The 23991-nt window shown below is 55.4% G+C and overlaps 1 pseudogene; it reads left to right on the top strand.

Moving 5' to 3' along the window:
• The first annotated feature begins 1479 nt into the window (after nt 1-1479).
• On the top strand, nt 1480-23653 carry LOC144274077 (von Willebrand factor A domain-containing protein 5A-like; annotated as a pseudogene).
• The last annotated feature ends 338 nt before the right edge of the window (nt 23654-23991 follow it).

Here is a 23991-nt window from a genome sequence, read left to right as displayed (position 1 = left end):
TGCCTAACATCCATTGAAATCAATGATTTAGGTACCAAGGTGCTTTTCAAAATCCCACTAGGTGCCTAAATACCTCAACTAATCTGGCCACAAATCACTTTTGAAAATAGGATTGACAGTTAAATTTTCAAGTGCAGCTAATTGCCTAAAGAGCCAATGAGACTTAAGCTCCTAAGTCACCTAGGTGCTTTAGGAAATTTTACCCTAAGGCTCCCTAGTGTGCTTGAATGTAGTATAGTTTGAATTCTAGGGACTTCAATGGAAGTTAGACACCAAGGTGCTTTTGAAGATCCTGCTAGGCACCTGTTTGTCTCTTTAGCACCTTTATACCTTTGAGGATCTCAGCCCTGGTGCTTAGCTATCCAGTTCCACCGGGTTGTCATTGTGCTCATGAAATCCTGAACTGCTCAGAGCATTTGCCATCCACAGTGTAATATGCCGAGTTTCTAAAACACCTTCAGAAAAAAATACCAGGTTCCTAGTGCTGGCCAAAATATGGCCATTCACATGAAATTTACTCAGTGAAAATTACTGAGCAATATCAGGCATCATCCTGGTAAATACAATGGGAATTTGCTGGGCTAAGGACTGAATAAAATTTAAGTCAGGGGTAAAATAATTGCTGAAATTATGCACCTGATCTCCCTTCCCCTTCCAGAGATTTAGGCTGGGATTTTCAAAGGCGACTAAGGGAGTTAGGTTTCCAACTCCCATTTAAATTAATGAAATTTGGGCACCTAAATTCCTTTAGGCACATTTGAAAATACCAGTCCACTTTGGCATGGACTTAATTGAGGCAGGACTGGCCCCTAAAGCAGAAGCTACTCCCCATAATAGTGTAATACATGTGCGAAGAGAATCAGGATCTGTGACTTTATGGCCCTCAACTCAGTGAGAGATTCATGATAACATCGTTAGGCTTGGCAACATGGACACCCCATTCTAAGTGATAGGTCAGAGCTCCTAATGTAAATGAGCTGCAAGGATGAGAGCATGTGTGTTTGTGGCTAGAATACAGAAATTGTGACTTATTGCAGTTCAGAGCCAGTGGGCAGATTCTGTACGCCTTAGGGTGAAAATCGTCCTTTGCAGAGAAGTACTTACCTTACACCTAACCCTCACAGAATCACTTAAGGAGGTCTTCAGTAGTGCAGCGGCTGAATTCGATTCCTCATCTCAGCATGGGACACAGGACCAAAGACATAGGTTGACAGAAATCTACAGCTGATATAGTGAGTTGATGACCTGTATGATATGAATTAGTAAGTCTTTGCTCACATTGTGGTGGAGAAATATCAACATTGCATTTGTCACCAGTTTGCACCCTGTTGTTGGAGTCTAAGGAAAGCATCTGTAACAGTGACCAGTGCCTGGTGTTGGAAGAGTCCTACACATGGGTCTAGTCTGGTGAAGAAATGTGGACAGGCCAAGGTAATACTTATGCTAAGCTCACTGGCTTCAGCCAAGTTTTTGCTCGACATGAGTGTTGCTTGCGAAATTCGTCCGAGTGGAGAGACTTCTTTAAAGAATGCTTACAGCGGCTGGGTAAGACAAAGGTGTTTTGTACTGTGTTGAAGGACATAGATAAAAGGAATTTAATCAGTACAATACATAAAAGGTATTGCCAAAACGTCCCTGTATTGTGAAAAACAGAAAAGTCCCTATATTTGAGTGATACGATCCAAGTAAATAAACCAATTGGAAAAGGGACACGATGACATAAAAGTAGCCTGGACAGAAAAAGTTTTGTAAACTGAAGCCTGCACATGTATATACTATGGGTTAAGTAAGACACAATGCTTAATGTTGATTGGATGGTCAGATAACGTGTAAAGGTATAAATATGCTAGAGTGTAAGGGAATAGTCAGACCCTCATAGGAAAAATCGACAGTGACTACGCCCCCAAGAGAAGGTAATTGGGCAATATCTTTTTCTGTATATCTGTCATTCATTGCTTTACCATGCATTACCAGCAGGAGAGTGAGTTTGTGTGTGTATGGGGGTGGGTTTTTGGAGGGGGGTGAGGGAGTGAGAGAACCTGGATTTGTGCAGGAAATGGCCTAACTTCATTATCATGCACATTGTGTAAAGAGTTGTCACTTTGGATGGGCTATCACCAGCAGGAGAGTGAATTTGTGTGGGGGGGTGGAGGGTGAGAAAACCTGGATTTGTGCTGGAAATGGCCTAACCTGAAGATTACTTTAGATAAGCTATTACCAGCAGGACAGTGGGGTGGGAGGAGGTATTGTTTCATATTCTCTGTGTATATATAAAGTCTGCTGCAGTTTCCACGGTATGCATCTGATGAAGTGAGCTGTAGCTCACGAAAGCTCATGCTCAAATAAATTGGTTAGTCTCTAAGGTGCCACAAGTACTCCTTTTCTTATTGCTTTTATGGTAATTGTAACGTGCAGGGCCTTGCTTTTGGTTCAAAGAAAGGTTTGAATGAATAAACCTGACTGTCTCAGTCTCGAGTGTATGGTAATCCTCACCAAATTCTCATACTTCAGAAAGAGCTGTAAGAGGCCACATGCAGAAGCAGTTATGGGAACAGCCTGCCCATACTGGAAGTTTCTTCTGTTAGTACAAGCAAAAGTGAACAAGAACAAATGTAATGCATGATAGCAACTGCGAGCTGAACAGAAATTTCAGCCACCCACGGGATCATAAACTGTTCCTCAGAAAGTACCTCATGTGTGACTTTTTCATAAGACCTCAGAAAGGATGTAAACATTCTGTGGAGAACTAATCATAAGGGAGTTTGCAAACATACAAAATAACTCTTCCTCTCCCAAAGACCTTGTATTTTCCATCAATATCTGAAGCAACCACCAAACTTGATCTGAGGTTAGAAAATTATTTTAACTTTGTTAAAAGGGTATTATCTAGACCATCCCTGACAGTTTTCAGAGTAACAGCCGTGTTAGTCTGTATTCACAAAAAGAAAAGGAGTACTTGTGGCACCTGACAGTGTTTGTCTAACCTGCTCTTAAAAATCTCCAAAGATAGGGATTCCATAACTTCCCTAGACAATTTATTCTAGTGCTTAACTACGCTGACAATTTAGAAGTTTTTCCTAATGTCCAACCTAAACTGCCCTTGTTGCAATTTAAGCCCGTTACTTGTTGTTCTACTTCACAGGTTAATGAGAACAATTTACCTCCCTCCTCCTTGTAACAACCTTTCATGTACTTGAAAACTGTTATCATGTCCCCTCTCAGTCTTCTCGTCTCCAGACTAAACAAGCCCTTTCCCTCCTCCCCCCCCGCCCCAATCTTCCCTCATAGCTCATGTTTTCTAGACCTTTAATCATTTTTGTTGTTCTTCTCTGGACTTTCTCCAATTTGTCCACATATTTTGGCCAGCACTAGGAACCTGGTATTTTTTTCTGAAGGTGTTTTAGAAACTCGGCATATTACAGTTTTGCTGTATTTGTGGGGCTTGCTGTCTGTTGCTTAGCACAGGTGTCTAGGAGTGAGGGTACCTGGATTCTGTGCCGAGCTCTTTTAGGGATGTGTAGAATAGCTGTTGTATCAAAGGACCAGGAATCAGTACACTTGGGTTCTATTCCCATTCTTTGAGGGGAGTTAGGATCGTGGTTGGAGCAGAGCGGGGGCTGAGAATCAGGGCTCCTGGGTTCTATTAACGGTTCTGGTTGAGAAGTATGTTCCACTGACTAAACGGAGAGAAGAATTGCAGACTCCTGGCACAGCTGGTCAAAAATGTTTGAAATTCACAGTTTTGAGGAAATTCTTCATCAGAATTTAAAATTCTGATAAAAAAGGGATGCATTTTTTGTGATTTTGTTTAGGAAAATTGCTTCCTTTGTTCTTTGGTCCTCTCTGGCCCTGAGCTTTGCTGTAATTGGCGCATTGCATGGCCTTGCACACCTCAGTCTCAATTGGTCAAAGGAGGTTGCAACTGACTCATTTTCAACCACCCAAAATGAATGCAGGTTTATATATGTAAATGGTTATTTATGCTCCAAAATTGAGTAGCTGTCCTCTTAACTGCAACTTTGTATAACATCCCCACTCCAACTTGGGACTTCAGCAGGCTTAGAACCTGAGACTTTCTGCACAAAAAGAATTAAATGTCCTCTTGCATTGTAGGAAGGAAATTGACAGGTACAAATCTCATGTGTTCAGTATTGACCTAAGTCTGCTCCCACTGACTCAATGACAATAATCCTATTGACTTCCTTCCTCGGGAGCAGAAATAGGCCTATACTGAGAACTTTTGAAAAGCTCACCCTATTTAGCAGGGATTTTCAAAAGAGACGATGGGGTTTTGTTCACTTCTAAAGGAATCTCAGATTGTGCTGAATGCCTAACACCCATAGGTCTCATTTGAAAATGATTTGGCTCCTGAATCCTGAAGAATTTACAGGAAAAATGTTGTTTCTTCTGTTGACATTTTTCAGAGTTTTGTCAAAAGGACAACTCCCATTCCTGCCCCCCCACACACACACATCCAGAAAACAACTTTTTATTTGAACATTTTCAATTTAAAACAACAAAAATATCAATTAAAATAAAATCAATCTTGGGCTTTGGATGCTGACCGTGGAAAAAACATGTTTCATTGACAAAAACTAAAAATTGTGTTTTTCAAGGAACACCTGAAAATGGAATTTCTATCCGGAAAGTTTCTTTTTGGTCCAAAAGCCACTTTCCACTGGAAAAAAAGTTTCCACAGGAAAATTTAGGACAAGCTTAAATTCACCCTGTGAGCAGGAAGGCTCCAGAAATGTAATAGCAATAGGATATTTTCAGCCTTAAACCATTATTTCCTGCCTCTTTTAATTATCTGCTCTTTCTGTGCATCAAAATCATCTGTAACCCACAAAGCCACGGTTCTGTTTAATCAGTTTAATTTCATGTCTTCATTTGTTTTGGCAGGTAAAGCTGACCGCACTGGAAAAGGGCTATCACACCAGTGTGAAGGAATTTATTCTCCTGGGATTCCCTGGGACCCAATATTTGCAGATCTCGCTCTTTGTGCTCTTCCTTGTCACAGGAAATGTGGCGATCATAGTCCTAGTGGCAACCAGCCGTCCCCTTCGCACCCCAATGTACTTCCTTCTCTGCAATTTCTCCTTCCCGCAGGTATGGCAGACCACAGCTTGTATCCCAAAGACGCTTGCCAACCTTGTGTCCCAAAGCAAATCCATCTTCTTCGTCAGCTGTGTCCTACGGATGTATTTTGTTTTCTCCCTAGGATGCACAGAGATTTTCTCTTGGCTGTCATGGCCTACGATTGCTATTTGGCTATATGCTATCCTTTGCTCTACAGCTCCATCCTGAACAGCACCTTGACTGCTCAGCTGGCTGTTGGGCTCTTGGTTGTGTGGTTTCCTGGCTATTTCTGTCCCAGCATTTCTGATCACCAGGTTGTCCTTCTGTGCCCTAGTGTCATCCATCACTTTTCTGGGGACCTAGCACCGTGGATAGTTCTTTCCTGCACAGATACCTACCTTATTGATCTGGTGGCCTTTATCATCTCCTTCATCGTCATCCTGGGCTCCTGTGTCATAACCCTGCTCTCCTACCTTTACATCATCTCCACTGTACTGACAATCCCATCAGATAAGGAATGGAGAAGGGCCTTTTTAACTTGCTTTTCCCATCTCACAGTTGTGATTATCTGGTACGGTTCGACCATTTTCCTACATGTCAACCCTTCCATGCAGAACTCATTGGAATTGACCAAAATAGTCACCGTCTTGAATACTATTGTCACAGCCCTGTTGAACCCTTTCATCTACACACTGAGGAACCCAGAGGTAAAAGAAGCCCTGAAACATGTATTCAGGGAAGCGATGTTTTTCAAAATGTGCTGGAGGTCATTGGCTGTCACAGAAAATGTGGTGAAAGAAAAATGAGTCTGCACATGAAAGATATACCAAAGTTGATAGGGTATTGAAAAAACAACAACAATCCCTGAGGGCCAGAAGTCTAAAGATAATTAGCTGCCCAACTCCAATGGAAATCAGTGTGAGTTAGGTGACTAAATACCTTTAACAATCTGGTCCTTAGTGTCTCACATCCTTGAACATTTACAGCCAGATTGTTAAATGTATTTAGGTGCCTAATGGGATTTTCTATGAGTTTTAAGGGCCTAGATACTTTTTAAAACCCCATTAAGCACCTAAATACCTTTCAAAATCCAGCCCTTATGCATTGTTATCCTCTTACTTTGTATTTAATTTAAAATGAAACAAATTGCACATGTGCCAATTATTTATTTCTATTAAAGCCTGGCCTGTGGAGAGGATAGAGATATCGACAGGCTTGGCAGAATTCAATTTTTAATTTTTATAATTTTGACAGAGAATATCAAGGTTTATTTGTGAGCATTTTTTAAAAAAATATTGTCTATTTGTATTTTCACACTTGTGGGAAATTACTGTGGCATGTCAGACAACAAGGTGGGTCAAAGAATAATTATTTAACGACAACTGGTTTTTTGGACCTTTTTTTTTTTTGGGCGGTTGACGTTCTGCGTGGCGAAACTGGCATTTCCCGACATTTACTGATAAAAATTTAACCCTTCCAAACCAAGGTAAGATAAACCCACAGGAACCTCAAATCAAGACCCCAGTGGATTTTGAAGGGGATTCAGAATAAAGTTCCGGTTCCAGTTCCAGACTGGGTAAAAACCCAGATGGGTATTTTTGTAGGCTTCTTTTTTTCTTTGTTTTTAGTACACGGGCATTCCAAAATTTTGGAAAGATTGATTTCGCACGGATTCTGCTGGTTTGGACTGAAAATATGTGAGAATAGCTTACAAAATTTTGATGATGTCAAAACTGAATCCAGAATCTTAGTCCTGATTCACCTTTAAAATCACAGTGTGAGTGGAGGGGGATCCCCACCCCCCACTCCCTGATACCCCCTCACCCTCGCTGCGAGCATCTCAGCAAGGAGAGGAGACGTCATTAGAAATCATGAGATTGGCTTTAAATAATAAATGTTGGGTTCTTTTGATTTGCTGTCTGGTTTTTGAGTCTGTAGGGTGCACTTCATGTTTTTATGCTTTTCTCTGTAACCATGAGTGTGCCCTGGTGGCAAGAGGACTGGACTGCGACTAGGAGAATGAAGTGAGCTGTAGCTCACGAAAGCTTATGCTCAAATAAATTGGTTAGTCTCTAAGGTGCCACAAGTCCTCCTTTTCTTAGTTCTATTCCTGGCTCTGCCATTGGCTTGGTGGATGACTTTGGACAAGTAATGGTGTTAGGGGGCTGTATAGTCTGCAGTCAATCAGGAAGTGAATGGGTGGGTGGGTGTGTGGGCAGGGGGAAATGGGAACTGTGGATGGGGAAATTGGAATCATGTTTGGCTAACGGCAGGAATGGAAGAGGGAGACAGGTCTAAGGCTCTTTGGTATCAGAGCTGGGAAGAGGGACACTAAGGAAGGAAACTGGAATCATGCTTGCTGGAACTTCACCCCAATAAACATCGAATTGTTTGCACCTTTGGACTTCGGGTATTGTTGCTCTCTGTTCATGTGAGAAGGACCAGGGAAGTAAGTGGGTGAAGGAATAAGCCCCCTAACAAATGGCTTCTCTCTGTGCCTCAGTTTCCACATCTGTAAAATGGGGATAATGATTCTCACCTCCTTTATATAGTGCTTTGTGATCTATGGGTGAAAAGAACTACCGAAGAGAGAGGGATAATGATTATGTAAAAGAAAATATGAAAGCTGATCTGTTGATTCAAGCAGTTGAGATTTGAAGAAAAACAACAAATATTGTGAGACAGACATTAAAAATCATAAGAAGATCCTAGCCACACTGACGTCAACGACAGAACTTAATTTCAGTGGGGCCAGGATTTCACCTTACATTGTCCAGAATTTTATCTTAACCCAACATTCAAACCCTTTGAGGCTTGCCTGCTGTCTTGGCCAGACCTTCAACTGCCAATTTACAGTAGATTAGCATCCAGTCTACCAAATGTACTTAAAACATAAGGATCTGTTATGTACAATTAATATCGCTTCATAAAATAACATGGAACTGGTTAAGATTTTGTGCCATCTGATTTACCTAATATTCACATAAAGATCATTGTAAGTGGTCACTCACTGATTCACATAAGCAGTGTCCATGTTTCCATTGAATCTTGAGCCCATTGAGTTTCATGAGTGTAAATTCTAACGTTTCCATGCACTCACAGGTGTTAGAATCATGAAATGCCACCGAAATGTGGTGCTTTTGTGGATAGCTATCACTTTGGGCCTGGTGGAGGCTGTTTCAAAATGTTAAAGGTTATGAAAGTGATATGTACAAGGAAGATTATGTCCCCAAATCATTCTCAACCAATTTAGTTTATTCTGTGAATTCTACTTTTGTGAGACACTATGCACTTGATTAGTCTGAATATATTTATTGTTGGAATACCTAGGTAGTACGATAAATTAGATTAGATAGATAGATGTGTCTGGGGACACAGAGAGAGATATTTTTTGTTAACTGTGATCTCCATACAGTTAATACACCTTCATTTCCCCTGATACTTGAATAGAATTTTACTGGTAGCTTTGGTTTCTCTTGGCAAACATGGATGTTTCAAATGGAATTTCTAGATTGTGCTTCACTGGACCATCGGAGCACCTGAAACAATTCAGGAAATATCCTTTGATGGTTCACAAGGATAAAAGAATAATTCAAGTTACTGATTTCACAACATACTCAACTCAGTGTACAGTGATAGCAAGACACAGAAACACAGCAATTAATGTGAATGAGGGACCTGATCACCTCATACGATATGATTTTTATTGTGAGCTTTTTGTCTAATATGCAGTATAAATCCCAGGCTCATGGTTTGAGGATCTGAGTATTTAAATTAAAGACTTATTTATCCTTCCTATGGAGTTATTATCAAGTTGGGATACAAGCTTGGGTACTGATGTTACAAAGGGACATTGGACCAAATTCACATCTGGTGTAACTCACTTGACTTTGGAGAATTTGCCCTAGTGTCTCACAGGAACAGAGTGGGTGGACAAAAATCTCCTTCAACATGAGCCCTATGTAAATACAAAAGAGGGATACACATTACACTTTAAAGTAAGAGGACTGCAGTTACAGTGCAATGGCCCTCTGAGCTGAGCGGTGACTGCGCCTAAGGCTGTGACTTCCTCTGCCTCCATCAGAGGGGAAGGGCCCGTCCCGCTCCCTGCACCCAGACGGGGCGGTGGCTGAGCTGAGAACCCAGCTCCCACCCCAGAGCAACCAGCTCAGGATGGCACGAACTCTCCTTCTGCTTGTGCTGGGTAAGTGACCTCCCTCGGCCCGCATCCCTCTGTCTGTCTGTCTGGAGATCCCCCCGTCCAGCATCCCTCCATCCCTCTGCACCCCCATCCCCTCCCTGGAGCTCTCACCCCTTCTCTTCTCTTCCCTTCTCTCTCCAGATTCTCCCCAGGCTGGAGTCCCCCGCAGGCAACAACCTCTTCTCTCCTTGCTGAGAGACTCGCAGCGAGGGTGAGGGGGTATCAGGGAGTGGGGGGTGGGGATCCCCCTCCTCTCACACTGTGATGTTTGGAACTGCAAGGAAGGGGGGATCCCTGGGTGCCCCCTGTGTCATCCCCTGGGTGGGTCAGGCTGCCCCGTTCACAGGTGCCTCCTATGAACCTACCCCAGAAGCAGCTACGGTCCAGAGCCACTTCCGTGGGGGTGAAAGAGCGACCCCAGCTGATGCCTGCTTGTGGGGTCCATTTGGTGGGTCCCAGCTCAGGCCGTAGGGGAGAAGATGCCCCCATCCCCCTGGGCACTACCTCATTGGCAGCCTCAGCAGAGAGAGCGAGGTCTGGAGGGGCCATGGAGACTGACCTCCTACCTCCCCATTACAATGAGTCCCCCCAGGCCAGAGACCCATGGGTATGGGGCTGTGTGTGGAGGGGGGGGCTCTCTCTGCCCCAGCTCTGGGCTCCCACCCACAGAGGACTCAGGGCTGGGGGCGCAGATCCAGCACCATCCAGCGGGACATTAAAAGAAGGCTCTGCAGAGACCCCAGAGGAAACGCAGTGGGTGGAAAAACTCCCCACTCCCTTCCCCACATGCCGCAGAGCTTCCTCATGCTCTTGGATGCCTTCTCACTACTGAGAGACCGGTGTGAGGGTCGACTGATGGGTTCTCCCCCGTTTCCACCACTGCCCCCTGGATGGAGAGTGTGGGGTGAATACCCTGATGGGAAAGGGGTATCTTGGAGTTGAAACATTTGCATCCACAATCCTCCCCGCTTTTTGCACCATAAAGAGGCAGGAAGGAGCAAGGGGCAGTTTGGAGACCCCCTCTCCCCAGCCCCAGTTCAATGCGGGGACATAGCAGGATGTGTGGAGCGAAGAGTTTGCAGACAGTCCCTGGCTCCCGGCTGGGGGGGCGTTGAACTGTGCAGACGGTCCCTGGGTTCTAGAAGCTGGGGACGGGGAGCTGGCAGACGCTCCCTGGCTGGGTTGGGTGGGGGGGGTGAGGCGTTTGCAGACGCTCCCTGGCTGGGTTGGGTGGGGGGGTGAGGCGTTTGCAGACGCTCCCTGGCTGGGTTGGGTGGGGGGGTGAGGTGTTTGCAGACGCTCCCTGGCGGGGGGCGGGGCTCGCGGGGACACTCTCCCTCCCAGCCTGGCTCAGGGCCTCGCTGCTCATGGACCGAGCGAGAAGGTACCGGGGGTGCAGATCGGGCTCCAGTCGAGCCCCCTCCCCTGGGGGGCCTGGCCCCAGCCCCCCCTTCCCCTCCGTGTCCAGGGCCCCCCACCTCCTGGTCTGGGCCCATCCCCCGACTCAGGGCTTCGCCCCTGCAGAGTCTCCCCGCCCGGGGTGTAGGGCCCTGCGTGCCGGGGCGGGTTTGGGGGTGTTTGGAGGGAGGTGACCCCGAAACGTTTCTGCTCCGCCCCCCCCCCCTTTCCGCGCTTCTCCCTGCGTGGGTTTCCCAGGGGCCATCCCCGTGGCGCCCGGCCGGTGTGACGACACAAATCTCAGCCCTCCTCTTTTGCACCGGGGGGCACCGGCCCTGACCTGCTCCCCACAGGCTCCTGGGGTCCGCTGGGTCCCATGAGGGGTCGGAGCTCCCCACCCCCGCCCACCCCGCCCTGCGGCTCCGCCGCACCCCAAGAAGCAGCTGCTGCAGCAGGAGCCGCCGCCTGTGAATCGGCCGAAGTTTCACGCCGACTCCCTTCCTCCGGGCGGGGAATTAGGCATCAGAGTTCAGTGCCGGGACCAACCGACCCGCCCCCGCGCCCCGCTGGAGCCCTGCCCTGGCCTCAGCCCTTTCCCAGCCTAGGGAGCGCAGCCCAGAGAGGCGGTAAATACCTGCGGGGGGAACGTGGCCTGTCCTGTGGCTGGGAGTTGCAGGCAGATGAATTCAGGCGAGGAGGGAGGCTCACCTGTCTGGCGGGGAGGGGGGGGAATTAGCTGCTGGCCCAACCCCCTGGGGGCTTGGGTGGATTCTCCATCCTGGGCCATGTGTAAAGCCGGGCGGGAGGTTTGTCTAGAAATCTGCCTACGTTCCCCCCCCCCCCGACCCCCCAGGTGATCCCAGTCTCCCCGTCCCACCTTCCAGCTGGGAATTCTCCAGGGGGCTGGAGTGGTGGCGAGCAGAAACGAGGCTCGGAGAGTGGGGTTGGGAGCCCCTCTCGCTCACGGCAGCTCTGGCGTTCCTCGCCCCCATCCCACCCTCAGCTCCCGCTCCTCCGCAGAGACTCCCTGCTCAACTCAGAGCCAGATTTCTGCTGCGGGAGAAATCAACCGGCTGCCGCCCTTTTACCCCGTCGAAAGGCAGCAAATCCAAGGCCCAGGCCGAACGGCTCCGGGGCGTGGAGCAAGAACGCCGGGAGCCCCTGGGCACGGCCAAGGGCTGGATTTCACCCCCGTTGGGGCGGAGGGTCTATGGCAACTGCTCCAGCCTGGGGTGAAAGCTGAGTAAATAGCAGGGCCGTGTCCCTGCCAAGAATGGCCAGGAGCTGGAGCCTGCTCCACAAACCTCTGCTTCTCTGCAGGGCGACAGTGGGGAGAAGGGCCTAGCCGGGTTAACAACCCCCCAGTGACCGAGCCGAGTCCCCTGCAACCCCTGTCGCTGTTCCAGGGGCCCCCCCAGGGGCTGGGGATAAAACCCAGCAGTCCTGGCTCCCAGCTCCCTCATTCTAACGCACGAGTCCCCCATCCCCCTTCATTCCGTCTGTCCGTCTGACCCCTGCACCTCTCCTTCCTTCCATCTGTCCATCCATCCCCATACACCCCCCTATGTTTCTCTCTCCATCCCCCAACTGCCAGCTGTACCCCAGTCCCTGCCTGCCCCTTCCTGCGGGGGGCTGGCGCAGTTGGGGCAGAGCCGTGACTCTGATCTCAGGAGCTTGGGCCTGTGGGACTCCCTGCCACAGGACCTGGCTGAGCAGAGGGGTGGGGCTGGGGTCTCAGAGCCATCGCCGAGTGTGTGTGTGTGGGGGGGAGTGTCAAGGCACCCTGTGCTCATCAGTTTCCATGGGAACCCCGTATCTCACCCCCCGCCCTTCCCCTCACACAGATCCCCGACCCCGGAGCCGAGATGATGAGTTGCAGCCTCCTGACCAGCTCCAAGGAGCCGGGTGAGTCAGGGCTGCGGGGGACGGGGGACGGTGCCGTGAGGGGGAGGGTTGCCCCATGGCTGACGTGGCTCCTCCCCCCGGTGCCCGTGGGGGGCCTGTGGCTGATGTCCCCCTCCCCCCAGTGCCCCTACACCACAGCTCAGTGTCGGTGTTGATCCGAGGCTTTGTGGCGGACATGGGCTGCCAGTTGCTCTGCAGGAACGAGGAGCCGGGGCCCGTGGAGTCTGTGTTCAAATTCCCCGTGGACGCCGAGGCGGCTGTCGATGCCTTCTAGGCCCGGCTGCAGGGGGCCTGGATCTAGGCCCAGCTCCAGGAGAAGAGACAGGTGCTGGGGGCGGGGGTCCTGGGGGAGAGAGAGGAGGGGACCGGGCTGGGGGGATCTCGGGGTAACCCCATCTCTCCCAGCAGGTGCATGAGCTGTACAGGGATGTGCTGGTCAGGGGGGGCAGGGGATCTTGGGGGACAGGGATCTCAGGGTGACCCTGTCTCTCCCGGCAGGCACAGGAGCTGTACGGGGACGGAGCCACCCGCTACGTGCTGCCGACCATGCTACACCCTCGCTACATGCCCCACAGTGAGACCCACAGATCCCCCTGCGCCTCTGCTACATGCCCCACTGTGAGACCCACATATCCCCCTGTCCCCACTCCGCGCCCTCCGGTGAGACCCACAGATCCCCTACCCCCATCACAGTGACACCAACAGACCCCCCCCCCCCCCCCCGCACATGCCCCATGGTGAGACCCACAGATCCCCCCATACTCCCCTGTACCCCAGCTGTGTGCTTCCAGCCATGCTGCACCCCTTTTACATGCCCCATGTTGAGACCAGACCTTTAGGTGCCCTAGATCCCGCATAGCTCCCTGTACCACGTAGCCCCCAGAACCCCAGCTACACACCCCACTGTGAGTGACCCCGCAGCCTGTACCCCCTGAAACCTCCATAGCCCCTTCTACATACCCCACAGTGAAAGACCCATATAGCCCCCATAATGCCCCATAGGCCACTACTGTCTTCCCTGAGGTAAGTGTGCCCCACCCCCCCCAGGGTCTGCAGTCCCCGTCCCAGGGTATATGACCCACCCTAGCCATCTCGAAATCCCCTGATATCCAAGCCCAATACCCCCCCAATAACTCAAACCCCCCATCTTCCCCCCACTCTCCCAGCCCCCTGGCCCTCACCCCTGTGTCTCTCTCTGCAGGGTGGGATGGGGAGAACATCACCCAGGAGGTCCCACGGGTCCTCCAGGGGGAGCTGCCCTACACCCTGAGCCGAAGCGCCATGCTGCAGTCGCCCCACGGCATCGACCACGTGCTCTCCAACTGCCCCCTCACCCCCCTGAGCTATACAGCCGGGAACCTAACCACTGCCCAGGTAAGGGCTCACCTGGACACCTGGGTCCCAGCCATCCCTGCTGGGAGGAGGGTGCTGGGGGTGGGGTAGGGTTCTGGGCTGAGGGGTGGGTTCCAGGGAACGGGGCTGTGGGTGGGAGGAAGGTCCCGGGGGTGAGAGATGTGGTGTAGGGCGCGGGGTGGGTCCCGAAAGGGGGAGCATGGGCCAGACTCTTTGGGTGATTGAGGGGGTGGGGGATCGAGTGACAGCAACGGATCTGGGGAATTTCCCAGAAATTTCCCCTCCACCTAACCCGGGGGGCCCAGCCAGCGTTCCCAGGGTCTGCCCCTCACCCCGTCTCCATTGGGGGGTGCCGAGCCGGGCGCGAGATCCAGCGGGACCCTGCCCCCCCCCCCCGGAATCGTGTGGAGGTGACTGTGTGTCTGTCGCCCCCCAGGTGTCACTGGCCCAGGCCCCCCCGTGGGACAGGGAGTTGGAGCTGCTGGTGTATTACACGGAGCCACCCAAACCCGGCGCGGTGCTGGAGGCCGGGCTGCCCGGAGCCGAGCCAGGTGCGGGAGGGGATCCTGAACCCTACTACCCCTGGGCGGGGGCGCAGAGGGGGATCCATAGGGTGGGAATCTGGGGAGGGTGAGGTAGGTGCTGAGCGGTGACATAGGATCGGGGGGGGCATGGTGCAATGAGGGGGATGATGGGGGAATGGGGAGTCCTAGGGCTGCTGTGGGTGGGTGCTGGGGGAATCGGGAGGCAGGCGAGGGTGGGGGGACAGGAACAGGGGGTCTTGGCAGAGCTGGTGTTGGCAGGGCGAGGTGTCTGGGAGCAGGCGGGCACTGGGGAGCACTGCAGGTTTGGGAGGCATAGGGGAGAACTGGGGATGGGAGAGCAGGCACTGGGGGGCTGGGTACGGGGGTGGGGGGGATTTAAGGGGAGAGGGGGTGGGGGAGGGACAGAGCAGTGGGGGTGGGTCTCTGGGGACAGTCATGGGGCTCTGAGGGGGTGGCTCATGGGCTCGACCCTATGCCCACCCTATTAGGGGGCTGGCCCCCATCTCCCCGCAGGCTCCCTGATGGGCGACCTGGCCGTGATGATGACCCTGCTGCCCAGAGTGCCCGAGGTGGTGCCGGCCCAGAGCCAGCCGGGGAGTTTGTCCTCCTGCTGGGCCGCTCCGGCAGCACGGCCTGCCCCATGGACGCAGAGACCTGTCCCGCCAGGGCATCAGCAGCACCAAGGGACGGCCAGGCGGGAGGCTGCGCTAGATGGGGCCGTGCCGGGGGAGCAGCCCAGGCTGGCTGGGCCCGTGGGGCTGACTCTCCATCCGTCTGTCTGTCCCCAGGAGACCCTGGTCCTCCTGTTGAAGAGTTTGCCCCTGGGCTGTTATTTCAACATCTATGGCTTTGGGTCTGAATTCGAGTCCTTCTACCCGTGAGTCCGAAGGGCAGGGAGGGGGCTGTCTGGGTTAGGGGGCAAGGCTGGTTAGCTGACAGAGGGTGTCTCTTGGTCAGGGGTCAGGGTGTGTCTGTAGGTTGGGGTCAGGACATGTCTGTTTGTTGGGGGCAGGGGGTGTCGGTGGGTTGGGGACAGGGCTGGTTAGGGGGCAGGACATGTCTGTTTGTTGGGGGAAGGGCTGGTTAGGGGGTAGGGGGTGTCTGGGGCTTGGGGCAGGGCTGGTTAGGGGGTGTCAGTGGGTTGGGGGTCAGGGCATGTCTGTTGGGGACAGGGCTGGTTAGGGGGCAGGGCATGTCTGTCTGTTGGGGGAAGGGCTGGTTAGGGGGCAGGGGGTGTCTGGGGCTTGGGGCAGGGCTGGTTAGGGGGTGTCAGTGGGTTGCGGGTCAGGGCATGTCTGTTGGGGGCAGGGCTGGTTAGGGGACAGGGGTGTCGGTGGGTGAGGGGGCAGGGCTGGTTGGGGGACAGGGGTGTCGGTGGGTGAGGGGGCAGGGCTGGTTAGGGGGCAGGGTGTGTCTGTGGGTTGGGGGTCAGGGCATGTCTGTTTGTTGGGGGCAGGGCTGGTTGGGGGACAGGGGTGTCGGTGGGTTGGGGGCAGGGCTGGTTGGGGGACAGGGGTGTCGGTGGGTTGGGGGCAGGGCTGGTTAGGGGACGGGGTGTGTCTGTGGGTTGGGAGTCAGGGCAGGGCTGGTTAGGGGACAGGGGTGTCGGTGGGTTAGGGGGCAGGGCTGGTTAGGGGACAGGGGTGTCGGTGGGTGAGGGGGCAGGGCTGGTTAGGGGGCAGGGTGTGTCTGTGGGTTGGGGGTCAGGGCATGTCTGTTGGGGACAGGGCTGGTTAGGGGGCAGGGCATGTCTGTCTGTTGGGGGAAGGGCTGGTTAGGGGGCAGGGGGTGTCTGGGGCTTGGGGCAGGGCTGGTTAGGGGGTGTCAGTGGGTTGCGGGTCAGGGCATGTCTGTTGGGGGCAGGGCTGGTTGGGGGACAGGGGTGTCGGTGGGTGAGGGGGCAGGGCTGGTTGGGGGACAGGGGTGTCGGTGGGTGAGGGGGCAGGGCTGGTTAGGGGACAGGGGTGTCGGTGGGTTGGGGGCAGGGCTGGTTGGGGGACAGGGGTGTCGGTGGGTGAGGGGGCAGGGCTGGCTGGGGGCAGGGTGTCCCTGGCTCCGGCTGTCCCAGCCCCAGACCTGTCGGCGCCCCCCGCAGGCAGAGCGTGGAGAATACCCAGCAGACCAAGGCCGAGTCCCTGCAACGCCTCCAGCTGCTCCAGGCTAACCTGGGGGGCACCGAGATCTTGGAGCCGCTACGAGCCGTTTACCGCAGCCCCTGCCGGGACGGGCACCCACGCCAGGTGCCGGAGCCCTGGGGCCAGCCGGAGGGGCATCCTGGGGCGGGCCTGGAGAGTGACTGTGGGGCCGAGGGGTGATGTGGGGGGTCGCAGAGAGGGATGCGGGCCTGCGGGGACAGACTCACAGACTTTCAGGACAGAAGGGACCGTCCTGATCATCTCATCAGGCCCCAGGTCCTCGCTCCCCCCGGGGACAGCCCCACCCCTCAGGCTGAGTCACCGGCACCCCCAAACCCTGAGTTACAGGCTTCAGATCACAGCGACTCCCCCCAGTTGCTCCTGAGTGCCCCAGGCTGCTGAGGGAGACCAACCCCCTCGGGTCTCTGCCAGTCTGAGCCAGGGGAAAATCCCTTCCCCACCCCAAACGTGGGGGTCAGCTTGCCTGGAGGATGGGTGCAAGACCCCCCCCCTGCCAGCCCCCTGGGAAGGATTCTCTGCAATAACTCTGAACGCCCCCCCCCACTCCCAGTGCCCCGCTGCCGCCCATGGGGTGTTTGCTCCCAGCTGTCGCTGTGGGCCATACGCCATTACAGACCCCTCTTTGCCCAGCTTCCCCCCCCCCCCAACACTCCCCTCAGAGGCTGTTCAAGGGGGAGATCCTGGGAGAGGGGATTGGAGAGGGGCTGGAGGCCCTGGGGGGCAGCCGAGCGGGGCCAAGGGGTTGCTCAGAGTGGGCCTGGGGCTCTGGGCCAGATGGGGGCCACTGCCCCTGGGGGTGTGAGCAGGGCGTGGCACGTAGCAACCCGGGGGGGGAGGTACCTCTGTATAGAGCTGGGAGGGGCAGCGCTTTGTGCTGTGCCCAGCTCTGGGGGGTGCCCTGCAGCCGGGAGGGGCAGGGAGGTCACTGGTGGGGGGTCAGGAGGGAGCTCCTGGAAAAGTGCCCACAGCAGTCGGTGGGTTCTTGTCTCCAGGGGCCGGTGAACAGGTGATGGTTTGGGGTCATGCCTCGGGGTTGGGGGTCACAGAGATGGGGGAGGTCAGCAGTCCCCGTCTGTCAGCCCCTCAGGGGAGATCTCTGGGAGGGGAGGGATGGGGCTGGGAGGTCTCTGGGAAGGTCAGTGGGGCAGACTCTCCAGGGGGCTGCTCCCGTTCCCAACAGGGAGGGGGTGTCTCCAAGGGGGTTGGGGTCCCTGGCTCTGACAGCGTCTCTCCCCCCCTCAGCTGTTCGTGTTTACGGACGGGGAGGTAGAGAACACCCAGGACATAATCGCAGAGGACCCACAGGTAACTGGGGGTGCCTAACCCCCCCCCCAGCTCTGCCCCCATTAGCATTGCCATCATGTGGACCCCCACCACCATAGTGCCCAACATCTGCCCAACCCTTTGCCTCACCCTGCCTCCCAGCCCCGCCAGCATGGGGAGCCCCCCAAGTCCAGCCAGCCCTACTGGCCCCTCTCCAACTGCCCTGCCCCCACCCAGCACTAGATGGGCCCCACCAGCTCTGCCCCTCCCCCTCCGGTTTCTTCCACCCCCCCCGCCACAGGTGCTTCTCCTTCGGCATTGTGTACGGGGCCTCCACGGCTCTTATCAAAGGCTTTGCCCGGGCAGTGGGGGGCAGCGCCGAGTTCATCACCGGCTAGGACCGTGTGCAGCCCAAGGTGAGAACCCAGCAATCCTGGCTCCCAGCTCCCCCACTCTAGCCTACTAGACCCCACTCCCCTCCAGAGCTGGTGACAGGACCGAGGAGTCCTGGCCCACCATGTGTGTGCCGGTCCCCTGCCAGGTGCCGCAGTCTCTGAAGAGGGCCCTGCAGCTGTCGGTGACCGGGATCTCACTGAGCTGGGATCTGCCCCCTGGGATCCAGGCGGAGCTGCTGCACTGGGACCCCGAGGTGATCTTTGCTGGGCAGCGGTGCCTTGTCTATGCCCAGCTCCGCGGGCAGCCCCAGGTGGGAGAGCGAGGTCCCCCGAACTGGGGTGCCCCCAGGGCTCGGGGTCAGTGACTGAGGCAGGAGCCCCACAGTCCCCTCCTGGGCGATAACTCTGGCCCCTAACGATAGCCATTGGCTGGAGGTCCCTGTGCTACCCCAGCCCCATTGTTCTGAATGGGGAGAGTTCACTCCGACCCCTAACGATGGCCATTGGGCTGCAGGTCTCTGTGCTACCCTAGCCTCATTGATTTCAGTTGGGATTGTTAACTCTGACCCCTAATGATGGCCATTGGGCCAGGGATCTCTGTGTTACCCCAGCCCCATTGATCTGTGTTGGAATTGATAAATCTGACCCCTAATGATGGCCATTGGGCGGCAGGTCTCTGTACCAGCCTGGCTGCATTGATCTCAGGGCAGGTCTACACTATAAGTTTTCATCGGTGCAGCTGCACCGCTGTAGCACGTCTGGTGAAGACGCTCTAAGCCGACGGGAGAAGCTTTCTTGCCCACGTAGCACCGTCTGCACGGGGGGCTAAGGTCCGTGTAACTACGCCACTCATGGGTGTGGATTTTTCATGCCCCTGAGCGATGTAGTTCTACCAAGGTATGTAGTGTAGACGAGACCTCAGTGGGGATCGATAACTCTGATCTCTAATGATAGCCACTGGGCTGGAAGTCTCTGAGCTGCCCCAGCCCCATTGAGCTCAGTGGGGATTGTTATCTCTGGACCCTAATGACGGCCATTGGGCTTACTAAGCCAGCCTCCCAACTGTGTTCATTGGGTGTATTTGCCCCCTTTGTTCTGTAAGCTGGGTCTGAGGGGTCCCAGGGCATCTTCTCCCCCCTTGCATTCCACCTCTGACCACCTTTCTTTCCCCGCAGCCCCCAGACATTCCCATGAGGGGCATCACCCTTCAGTACCGCATCCAGGACCAGACCTACAAGGAGACGCCGCAGTTCTCCCTGCAGCCACAGGATGGAGACAGGTGACAGCAATGCCCCCCTGGCTCCCATCCCCCACCCCAGGCAGCTGGGTCCTGCCTCCCTTCCCCAACGTCCTCACCCCAGCAGAACAGAGACAGGATGGGACCAGCCCCCCTTCTGTGACCACTAGACCCCACTCCCTTCCCGGGGCCAGGATAGAACCCAGGAGTCCTGGCACCCACCCACCCCCATCCAGCTAGACCCTGCTCCCCTCTCCGTAGCGGCTGGAACCCAGGCGTCCAGGGCTGACCCCGTGAATCTCTCTCCCTGGCACAGGCTGCCCGTTCACCGGCTGGCCGCCAAGTCACTGCTGCTGGAGCTGGAGGGGGCTGTGGGCGCGGGGTCGGAGGGGGACGGGCGCCGGGCACTGGAGGCTAGCTTGAGCTCGGGGTCGTCTGCTCCCTCACGGCCTACGTGGGGGTGGACGTGGAGCGGGGGCAGCTGGTGAGGTGGGATGTCCCGCTGGCAGGTAACCCCCAAAGCGGCTGGGGCTCCTGGCGCCAGGGGGGGACTCAGCATGTGGGGGGAACTCGGGTGGGAGGGGGAACCTGGCATTGGGGGTGGTACGGAGAGGTGGGGGGAACCTGGCGCCAGGGAGGGATCCCAGCACAGGGGGATCCCAGTGTAAGAGGGGGGGACCCAGAAGGGGCATGCAGGAGGGCATCATGTTTATGGGGTAATGTCCCTTTGCCCCTCTCCCTGCCCCCCTGACTCCCGGGGGCTGTGCTGCCCCCTCCCTGCTCCAGGGTGACGGCGACCCCAATCCCCATACCTCCGGGGCATGGGGAGAGCAGGGGCACTAGCATGGTGAGACGGGGAGTAGCACCGCCCCCCCCCAGCCGGAAGAGAGGGGTCTGTGCCAGACAGACGGACAGAAGTAGACAGGCATGCGGAGACCCAGAGTCAGACAGGGACAGAGACTGAGAATCAGCCGACAGACCCAGACGGGGACAGGATGGAGAGACGCAGAGAGAGAAACAGACCCAGTCAGACAGACAGACCGACCCGGGCAGATGCAGGGACAGGAGGGGCGGGCGCATTGCTGTCATGAGCAGACCTGGCTAGTAGGGGCCTCTTGCCCCCCAGCATCCTGCCCTCATCCATGGAGTGCAGCACCCACCCCTGCATCCCCTGGGGCTGGAGGAGGGGTCCTGGCTGGGGGGAGAAGAATGGGGCTGTGGGGACTGGATCTGGGGGTCACAGCCAGGGGGGAAGGGGCAAGAGCTGGGAGATCCTGGCTGTGATGGAGCTGCAGGGAGAGGAGGATGGGGCTGGGTGTGGGGGGGTCCCAGCTCGGGGAAAGGGGCTGGGGGGTATGGAGGAGGGGTCCCAGCGGTGTGTTGGCTCTAAGTGCCTGGGGAGGGACGGAATTCTCTTCCCTCCCTTTGCTTCTCTGGGTCTGTTTTCGTGTCCGTCTGTCTCTGTGTCTGTCCATCTACTCGCTAAATTTCGATTTCATCATGGACTATATGGAGGTGATAGACTGGGTCTCCATAGACCCCATCTGCGAGCGGCCGGCGAGCGGAGTGCGCCTGGACGAACCGAACCAGCGCAGCGTCTTCGGGCGCTAGTCCCGTGACTTGGCTGCGGCACGTGAGTACCTCTGCCCCGCATGCCTGCAGCTCCCAAAGTCCAGCGCCGGCCATCTCCTCCCTCGCAAGCGCCTGTCCTGGCTCCGTGGCCTCCCAAAGCTCAGCCGGGGGGGCCCAACACAAGGGCAGACAGTCCTGCAATCAGGGGGCCCTACCGGAGACAGCACCCCAGAACGGTGAAGGGGGCTGGGAGTCAGGACTCCGGGGGTGGGCAAACGCCAGGGTGACGCTTCATCGGGTTAGAGACCCATGTGCCCTGAAGGTCACGGAGCTGTGCAAGTCTTTAAAAACGACATAGAAAACGAAGGAAATTCCTGGGTGAAAAACCTTTGTGTCGCTGAGGGAGGGGGATTTCTTGGCTGTTTTTTTTAGTGTCGTGAAGCAAATTATCCCGAAAGAAAATGAATAAAAAAATAAGGAAACCCCCAGGCAAAAAACTCTGTGAAGGTGGAATTTGGGGTGTGAGTTTGTGTCAGTGAGCTAAGGGGGTGTGTGTGGGGCGGGGATCAATAGTTTTTCGTAACAGGAATGTCTCTGGGCAGTTTTCTCTGAAATAAAGCCAGAGGGAAATTGCCAGGCAAAAAAACCTTGTGAAGCTGGGTCTGAGCTTGGAGGTTTGTACAGGCGAGTTCAGGGGCAAAAGTCTTTCTTGGCACCTTCTGGTTTATAAACGAAGAAACCCACGAAAGGCAGAAATTTTAAAGTTACCTTAAAACCTGCATTTGGAGAGTCTAGAAATACAAAGTGACTGTAGCCCAGATAACTTTAACTCTGCCCCGTAAACCTGGCCCATGCATGGCTATAATATCATATAAACTCTGTAACATCCCATCCCCCGCTACCCCTTTAGACTCTCGTGTCTCTCTCCGGCCATAGGTCTGTATCGCAGGTTGTAGTGGGGGATAGTCCCGGGGACAGACTGTGTTTGAGAAACACCGTGGGGTTGTGGAATTAATGCCTGGGCAGGAACAGTCACAGGGAGTTGGGTGCCCATCTCGGATTGAAAGTTAATTGTCATCCCATGGGTGCAAGAAGGGGCAGAGTTAAGGATGACTGTGGTGGGGTTAAGGGTGCAGAAGAGCAGGTTAAGGACACCCATAGAGGGACAGAGTTAAGGCCACACAGAGGGTGACCGTTAAGGCTGTTGGCTGTCCCCCAGCCTGGACAGGCCATGTCGCTGTTCGGTACCCACAACCCTGTGCCAGCCCCATCTCCCTGTGTCTCTCCCCAGAGCGGGCACCGGAGGAGTCTCCCTTGCTGAGGCTGGTGTCTCTGCAAAATGCCGACGTCTTGTGGAACCTGGACCCCTGGCTGGCTGCTGTGCTGGGGGTGAGCGAGACTGACGCCAGGGGGAGGATACCCAGTGAGGTGAACGGGGGTGCAGAGGAGAGGGGAGAGATCTGGGGCAGGTGCCATTGATTGGGCCTGTTCTCTGCTCCCAGATGAGATTGGGGGCGACCCATTCGGGGGGGGAGTCTGAGGGTGACTGGATTAAAGGACCCCTGAACCTGGAGCCCAGTGGGCGAGACGGGCCCAGATCGGGGGGCTGGGAACCCCCTAATGGGGTCGGAGCATTGGATCGAGGGGGCCCAGGGCCAGATGTAGGCGCCCAAGTTGGGCCCTGTCTCAGGCCATCTCTCTACTCCCTGGACACGGCACTGGGCATCTGGGTAGAGGGTCCATGGTGCTGGAGCGGGGGCCATAGGAACCCTCCGAGTCGGGGTGGGGGGATGGAGTAGGGGGTCCCTAGAGAAGGGGGAGGGCTGGGTGAGGGATGGAGGTCAGGGGAGGGGGCCAGGCTGGGCGCTGACTCAGGCTGTCTCTATCCTGCCCCCCACAGGACGTGACCCCCAGCATCTGGGCCACGGTGCTGGCCATGGTCTGGCTACACGACTGGGCCGTGGGGTAGCGTGACGAGTCGAGCTGCTGGAGGCCAAGGCTGTGGTCTGGGTGCAGGACTGAGCAGGTGAGAGGGGGCCTGGTGGGTGGGGTGCAGGGACAGTGTCCAAGGTCTCAACCCTGAGAGTCCCTGCCCCATGGGGCCCCTGAGCCTGGGCCCCAGGAACCTCCATCCTCATGGCCCAGAGCCATGAGCCTGCCCCCCATGTCCTATAGCCCAGCCCCCTTCAGGGCCCTGAGAGCCTATGCCCCATGGGTCCCCATTCCTGAGATTCCTGCCCCCCAGGGTCCCACAGCCCAGCCCTCGAGAGCCCCCGTCCCCAGCCTCTCCCCATCCCAATCCCAGCACCCTTCCGGGGTTTCCATGCCCCGCCCCCCAGCACCTTTACTTCCCAGCTTCCCAACCCCCACACCAGTCCCCCACATGCTGTGAGCTCTGTTCCTTTTGCCCCCAGGCCCTCCCCTCGTTCCCTGGGCTGGTGTCTCTCCAGTGCCCCCCTCTCATTTCAGGGGCCCGGCTAAGCGAGTGCCTGGAAGCCGCCAACGCCCTGCTGGGCTGCAGCGTTGGCCCTGCCATCTTCGGGCTCTGAGCCCCCTCCAGGATCCCCGCACCCACTCCCCAAACTACCCTGGGCGTCCAACTGGGAGCCCGAGGGCCAGCAGGGGACACTGGGTGCAGACCCACCTGGGCGGCCTGTGCCCAGCCCGGAGCAAACCCCCAGCTGGGATCCCATCTCTGCCACCAGTTCGGATGCATCTGCCTCCCACTGAAGAGGAGCGATGGCTGAAGAGGAGCGATGGCTGCCCCCCAGCTCCACCCCACTCTGACCCACTCTTGAGTAACCCCCACGCTGCTCACAGCCACCGCCTCCTCTCTGCATTGTGGGGGAGTCCTCGGGATTGCCTGCATCAGTGTCGCACATCTCTT

The sequence above is a fragment of the Eretmochelys imbricata genome, chromosome 14 (genome assembly GCF_965152235.1).
Source record: "Eretmochelys imbricata isolate rEreImb1 chromosome 14, rEreImb1.hap1, whole genome shotgun sequence".
NCBI lineage: Eukaryota > Metazoa > Chordata > Testudines > Cheloniidae > Eretmochelys > Eretmochelys imbricata.
Note: the sequence above shows the minus strand (reverse complement) of the source record. Positions and strands in the feature narration are given on the sequence as shown.